We start from the raw sequence: 7,768 nt of genomic DNA, 5'->3' as shown, positions 1-7,768 counted from the left end.
CAAGCTAAAAGCACAAGACCAAAAAAAGGGCCAGAGGGACTTGAATATAAGTAAAACCAGAAATGAGGGTTAAACAAAACTATGACTCTTGGAGACCTACACTCTTGCAAATGGAATGCAAACACTGGCTATAACCTTTCTCGAGTCCAGGATAGAAGGGGAACCCTGGGTGGATGACGCCATCTGCAGTATTTCTAACATAAGATAAATCAAATCCATTGCTTGTTGACCTAAGCAGCCCCCACAGTGAAGCAGACAGAGGTTTCTGAACGTTTCTGTAAAGAAGATGTTATCCTTAATCTCCTTTTTACAGTGATGTTTAATCTCATTTCTCTTAATAAAGGATAATGGCAGAACTCCAAGATGCAATTAGGTTGAGACAGTTCTCTATGGCAATGGGAGTGGTGGTTGGGTGTGAAGTGGGGGTGGAGGTTGTGAATGACACTTTCATATAAATACATGGACCTTTAACATAACTGTATACATTTCCTTTCTTCAGTCATTCTAGGATGGGAATTGGCAGGCATGCTTCTTATTTTCTTTTCTCTACCAAATTAGAATATGCCCCTAGGACTAAAGGAAATAGAGCTAGGGAGCCTGGTAGTTAAAAGCCAGTAAGAATCATTATTTCTGCCTCGCTGGTCAGGCATATTTTGGGCAAATGAGTCAGCACAGTGTGAGAGGGATGTTTGGGCTAGACTTTATCAGCAGTTACATACATTTTCCAGAGTGACTAAAGCTGACCAGGCTGGTTATTTAGAGCTCTAGGGAAGAGCAGGGCAGAGGAGGTGAGGGAACTGAATGTATTTTGTGATTGGGACAGCTGAGATTAGGCCATCTCTCTGTTCTAGCTCTTTCGGAAATGCTCTCTTTCTGGGGTTTATACTATCACTGTCTTAAGTATAAATTGCTCAAACTGGCCAGAGCCCCTGGGTTCTCAGGTCTGGAACATCCGACAAAGCTCCCAGCCTGTCAACCCACTCTTCCACATGGCATCAGGTCCTCAGGGCATTGCTGGCTGGTGGTAAGCTAGCCTGGTGATTCGTTTTGATTCCCCAGACATTACCTAAGTATATTCTATGTTCTTGGTATGGGTATGTGAGTGGTGCTTAAAGAGCTGGGGAAGATCCAAATGGGTTTGCCGTCCTCAGGAAGTTCCTGATATAATGGCGAAGACAGGCATGAGGGCAATGCCCAGAGTACAGAGTAGAAGGTGGCCCCAACAGAGCAAGTTCAAGGGGTTCTGGAGCCTAGAAGAGAAGAGACGGGATTTTTTTAGAAAAGGCTCTTGTGCATCTCTCTCTCTCCCCCCCCCTCTCTCTCTCTTTCTTTTTTTGAGGGATGTAGCATTTAGAAGACACACAATTTAGCAGATATTCAAAATTCACTGAACAGATGAATTCAGAGGGGAGGTGGAGATCTCAAATGGAAGAGATGTTCAAGGGAAAAACAGCATGGAGGCAGAATAAGCATGGTGAGTAGCAGGGTTGGCTGAATTGGGGTAGGGAATAGCCTGAAACAGTGTCAAAACCCAGAAGAATATGTTAATCTTTAAAGAAACATTCACAGGGTGCCTGGATGGTTCAGGCAGTTCAGTGTCCGACTTCGGCTCAGGTCATGATTGTGGGTTCGAGGTCAGGTTTGTGGGTTCGAGTCCTGCCTCAGGCTCTGTGCTGACAGCTCAGAGCCTGGAGCCTGCTTCAGATTCTGTGTCTCCCTCTCCTTCTGACCCTGCTCATGCTGTCTCTCACTCACTCTCTCAAAAGTAAATAAAACATTTAAAAATTAAAAAAATAAAAATAAAGAAATATTCACCTGTACTTCTATGTTCTAAAAGAATTCATTCTGAATATACACTCTCAGAAATAAAGGCAGACAAATTCTATTGTAAGATTGAGGTTTGCTAATGTGATATAAATTAATATTATAATGTGATATGTTGATATGCTATAAAGCCAGGATTGTCTAAGGCTGTGCCACCTACCTTTTGCAGCCATGTAGCTCTATGAGGATTAAGGATAATATATTCTATCGTATTGTGTTTGTACACTAAAATGGAGATAAATTGAGAGTTTAATGAAGAGACCCTGTATACAATTGTGGATGGTGTTAGAGGAGCCCCATTAACATTTGGGAGCCATGGCCATTCTTAGAGGTAACTAGGCAAGGGAATAGAAGGGCCATCAGAACTCAGAAGGAGCTGTGGCAGTAAAAGGAGGAGTCACCAACAGGAATAGTCACCTTCTGTGGAGAAATATACTCACTGCCAACCTGTGACCCAAGAGGGAACAGAAGGCATAACCCCCCCAGCCCTCTCTCCTCCTAATTCCCTGCCGGTGTCTCCTCCTGTTAGAAGTCTCTTCCCAGTCAGAAGCCAGAGGGCGAAGAGGTCCATGAGGTAGCACTCAGCATTCAGTATCTTGCCAGAGCAGGCTGAGAAAGATGGAGAAGGAACACAGAGCCAGAGAAACCTACCTGGGGAAGGCCAAAGCTCATCTTCCTCACAGAACCTTAGGAGGTCCCATTTTATTCACCTCATGACATCTTTGATTATCATGGCATCACAGAGATGAAGTTAAGGACTACTTTGTAGAGCTTAAAGGGGCAAACTCCCCACACTGCAATAGGCTAGGCTTTCCACCATGCAGAATTGTCGGCAGGCTCTGGCTAACTCATTCTCCTTCATCCTAGGCACTCCTGTCCCATAAGTGCGAGGGCTATCATCATTTTCTCAAGTGTCAATGACATGTGTAGCTACAGTATCACTAGGTGCTGATAGTACCAGATGACACGGAGGCTCCCAAGACAGGTGGCTCTTGTGAACATGCTCCACATCTATTTGCCTCCTTCATCCAAAACCAACAGTTACCCACCCAAACGCCCAAATCTCATACATTTTATCAAGCTGCAAGGGGATAAAGAATTATCTATCTTTAATTATAAGGCAGGCTGTAAATAAACTTCCAAGTAAGATATTCAGATGCGTGCTCCCAAGGTCAGTACAATATGCCAGATGTGGGGAAAGGCATTTTGTATTCAACAATGTTTTTCTAGGAGAACAAAAGGAGTGGAGGAGGGCTGTCAAGCCTTTGAGAAAGTGTTACTCATTTCAGAAACCTCTAGGTAGGACACAAAGAGAGAGAGTCACACAGTTAAAAAAATATTCTCATCCTCAGAGAAGCTCACTCTAGTTTGATTTAAGTATTAATGTAGTAAGGGTCAATCCTCAGCCACAAACTCTCTTATTTAAGACATGTTACACCACTGCCTTAAAAAGAAATAAAATCTGACTTTGTGTCTTCTAAAATTCTAGACTAAGAGGACATAAAATATCAACTCTATTGCTGTGCATTCTCCTCATCCCCAAGAGAACACATTCTTCCCCAGAGCCTTCCATGCCTGGCCAGCACTGAAAGGGAGCCGTTCTCCCCAGCTATGAGGGGTGAAGAACTGGAAGGTTTTGTGCTAAGTTCAAGGAGACAGAGAGGACACATACCTGCTTTCGGTGAGTTTACTGTCTGAGGGCAGCAACCATTCCCAAAACTACAACAGCTGGCATCAGTATTCTGATGGAAGAAGCATAGGTAAGAGGAGGTACTCCTGAAGCCGTCCATCAGGAAAGCAGCAGAGCTGGAGGACATGATAGCTGGTCTGAAGATGATGCCAGTGGGCAATATCACTGCCGTGGCAGGCATGGGGGGGTGGGCAGAACTGTTCCGAGCAGCGGGGACAGCATTGGCAAAGTTATCCTACAAAAGAAAATCCAGCACATTATGGGAATTAAAGGTGTCCCTCACAGGTTCCCTAGGAAACAGAATCCAAGTCAAAGATGTGCGTGCAGGAAGGCAATCACGGGGTAATCAACAAGGGAGCCACACCAGTGACGGACTAGGGAAGCCGGGTTGAGCAGAAGTTAAACCGGCAGGCAGTTGCAGTAGAGGACTTGGCAGACTCCATGGGGGCCCTAGAGCTGGGATGGTTTGCAGAGGGGTCTCACACTGAGGTCCTCAACCATCAATCATAGGATGGACTGCTCTTGGCCCCGAGGGTGGGGGTGGGGGTGGTGTAGCTCTTGGAGCGGCAATTCCTTTTGCCAATGCCTGGGGAAGGACTTGGATATCAGCCCTGAGCAGGTAACATTCCTGAAGGCTAGGGAAGTGAGTTCTGAGGGAGGGGGTCTGGCAATGCCCATCCCATCCCCTGTGACAGCCACAGTCCAGCTGTGTCATGGCTGGTGGCGCCAGAGAAGACAAAGTGCTAGTTAGGGTGTGCTAGGCTATGCTGCAGTAACAGAAACTCTCAAATCTCATGACATAGTAAAGCCTTCTCTTATGCATGACACTCTCCTTGGAGGGTTGTGCAGTTACTATGGTAACTTGGAGATTCAGGCTCCTTCAGTCTATCCTGATTTAGAGTAAAAGGGAAAGAAAAAGAGGACCATGTGAGGGGCTTCACAACCTTATCTGCAAGTCGTATACATTGCTTCCTCCTACATTCCACTGTCGAGTCCCAGTCCCATGGGCACATCTTAACTGCAAAAAAGACTGGGAAATACACTCTCTCTACATGCCCAGAAAAAAAGGAGATGGGGCTGGTGACACCTAGCCACTCTCTGGTGTGGTGCTCAGAACAGAGCAGAATCATTGGGTAGCAGACACTTGTGAACACCAAGTGCTGAACGGAACAATTCAGGATTTTTCCTTTGTTAATAAACATCAATATCTAAAAATCTTTCAGATTTATGTTTTCTTTAGCAATGCAAAGAATTGCTTTAAAGTTAGAGAAGTTATCCTAAAAATAGAAAAACCTGATCAGGTATACACTGCATATCATTTACTGAAACAAACAAAGCAGTGTTTTGAAAGCTATGACCAATGCCTCCTTCCTGGCTTGTTTGATATCTTTGTGCAGAACACCTGTTAGCTTAGGAGTGCAGAGAGGTAGGAGAGATGCTGGGGAAGGCTCTAGGTGGTGGTGGAAGTTCAAGCACAGACTCGATCTTTTCCAAGGGATCTGGACATTATGTTGAGGGTGATGGGAAGTCTGATCTCAGGAAGGATGGTAACCTGACCCCTCCTGTCTGGAATATAGTCACCAATAGAAGTAGGCCATGCATTGGTGATTAAATGGTTAATCACATGATCAAGACGTGTGTTTGCCAGAAATGTATTTCTACTTTAAATCAAGATATCAGGTATGTTGCTATTTATAACAATTCAACTTAATCCACAGGAAAATTATTTTTGTGTAAACCTCTTCCTTGAACTATTTTCAGAATTAAATGAGACCAAATGAAGACACCTCCTTTCAAGGGAGCATTTCAACAGTCGCTGCCTGGCTTGCAATCCTCCTAACAAACTTCTCCCTTCATCAATGGAGAGGGGTGGATGTTTCACCCACTCCCGGATAGCCTTTAAGATTTCTTACCTTTTTGTAAACCCGGGACAACAGGGCTCTTCCAACAGTGGCTTGATGGCAAAAGAGAGCCCACTGAGCCTGTGCCTTCATAAGAAGGAGCAGATTCCTGAATGTGACCGAGGCAAAGTCCAAATGACTGGCTCATTTCCTCTGCTCATCAGACTGAGTTCAAAATGAACTTCTGACAAGAAGTTGCTGTTGATTCTTTATTTTTCTGTTTATCCTTTAATAACTGCCTAGGGGCAGGCCCCCCCTTCCACATGTTGTGTGCACCATGGTATCTGGCAGAGCTCCTTGCCCTCCTCAGGGGAGAGACAGGTATTTGTTATAAGTATAACAGTGTGACCCAGGCTTACCCAGTAATGCTCTGTGGGACTCCACTGAGTGAATCAATCAATGTTTATGACCCTCAGCTTTCTTATCTAAAAGTTGAAGAGGTTGGATATCCTTTAGGTACCTTCCAAGTTTCAAGTTCATGAACATGAACTTGAGGGTCATGTGGGGAGGCCCAGTGCAATACCACCTCTGAGTCAGGAAGATCTGTGCTTGAATCCCAACTCTGCTACTGCCTGGCCAGGTGACCAGGGCAAGTCTTAGTTTCCCTATGGAAAACGTTTTCAATTTCATGACTTCCTGGTGAGGAGCATAGGCCATTTAGGCAAAGAATCCAGCTCATAACACACATTAACCAAACACAGGTTTACACATTAACCAAATCCAGCTCATAACACACATTAACCAAACACCAGATGTGATTCGAGGCCAATAGAAGAGGTCTCCCAGACAAAAGTTCTAAATGCAAATCACGATGTTGGTAAAACCTTTCTGGCTTCAGGCACCTACTGTGGTCAGGCCCAGGGCTGATTCTGGGGATAAAAGATGCAAGCATGTGCTAAGAAACCACACAATTAAGCCCATGGATATGATCAGTCATAATGAAAATGCAATAGATTGCTTTTAATTTGGGCTACCTTCTTCAGAAAGCCAACAACATAAGGCAAATGAGAAAATAGTCCTGAAAAGTAGGAACCATTTTGTAGAGAGGGGAGCCAGAAAAATATACTTTTAAATATTTGAACAAGACTTGGTGAGGTTGATCCTGGCCTAGACCTTCACCAACCCAGGAAACTACCTGTGCTGGTGCGTGTGTGTCTCTGTGTGTGTATGTGTGTGTGATAGTGTGCGCGGGATTCTGTGTGTGAGTGGTTGTGTCTGTATGTATGTGGGGGTGGGGGGTGCACATACACACATGCTCACACACTTCTCCCTTCCAGCAAGCACTCTCAGGCTTTGCCGGCCCATTCACACCCTCAGATGGCAATAGCATCAGCATCTCCCATCTTTTCACACCAGGAGCAGTCTAGCACATTGATGTGAAACGAGAACACATCCCTCAGTCAGCTCTGGGTAAAGGGCAGAGATCAATAACTGTATTTCTCAAGTTGGTAACACTCTGAATCTTCCATGCAATGCTGCCCAAAGTTTCGCTCCCTCATAAATACATGGGCTTGGCTGGCATAAAGGGGTAGATTTTCCCAGCAAGGTGTTCGCCAATGGCAGCTGCCTGCTGGAAAAAGGCATGTGAGGCACTGAGTTAATTTAGCTGTTGTTTGCACCCTCCTTGGCCCCCTCGTTCGGTCTAGCCTTAGAATGCAAAGGTGGGCTAGAGGCAGCCTGGTTCTGTTTGGGGTTTCCACATGTAGACGGTCTGAAGACTATGTGCAGTGTCCCGGAGAGTCACAATCGTCCCAGTGCTCTATCTCCACAGGGTGTCAACCCACATCAACCTCATGCTTTGGGGACTTCATATGAATGGACAATATTTTCATGCATTCATTTGTATTATTGGTTTCGTCTTCACTGTCTGATTTCCCTTTCTTTCAGTGCAAGCTGTGTGCTCTGTGCTCCATTGGCACAGTTAAGGGATGTGGCAGAGCAGAAAGCAGGAGTTACTGGCCAGAATACCTGGCTCTTTCTTTCTTTCTTTTTAAAGTGTATTTATTTATTCTGAGAGAGACTGAGCCCCCGTGAGTCACGGAGGGGCAGTGACAGAGGGAGAGAGAGAGAGAGAGAGAGAGAGAGAGAGAGAGAGAGAGAGAGAGAGAGAGAGAGAATCCCAAGCAGGCTCCATGCTGCCAGCTCAGAGCTTGATGTGGGGTTAGAATGAGAAACCATGAGATTGTGACCTGAGCTGAAACCAAGAGTTGGATGCTTAATCAAGTGAGCCATCCAGCTCCCCACTGGCTTTTTCTTTAAAAGCACTTATGAAGAGTCTAGGGGTCTGTGGAAAAACAAAGAGGTCAGGGGTCGGGGTGCCTGAGTGGCTCAGTCAGTTAAGCGTCTGGCTTCA

The 7,768-nt window shown here is 45.3% G+C and overlaps 1 long non-coding RNA gene across 1 annotated transcript; it reads right to left on the bottom strand.

Annotated features, from left to right (window-relative positions):
* Positions 1-301: 301 nt before the first annotated feature.
* Positions 302-3,607, bottom strand: LOC115280389. Its single transcript, XR_003903753.1, has 2 exons — positions 3,497-3,607; positions 302-1,250 (listed from the first exon to the last, which is right to left on the bottom strand). It is a non-coding gene; the product is annotated as an uncharacterized LOC115280389 (long non-coding RNA).
* Positions 3,608-7,768: the final 4,161 nt, after the last annotated feature.

Source organism: Suricata suricatta, chromosome 2 (assembly GCF_006229205.1).
Source record: "Suricata suricatta isolate VVHF042 chromosome 2, meerkat_22Aug2017_6uvM2_HiC, whole genome shotgun sequence".
Taxonomy (NCBI): Eukaryota; Metazoa; Chordata; class Mammalia; order Carnivora; family Herpestidae; genus Suricata; species Suricata suricatta.
Note: the sequence above shows the minus strand (reverse complement) of the source record. Positions and strands in the feature narration are given on the sequence as shown.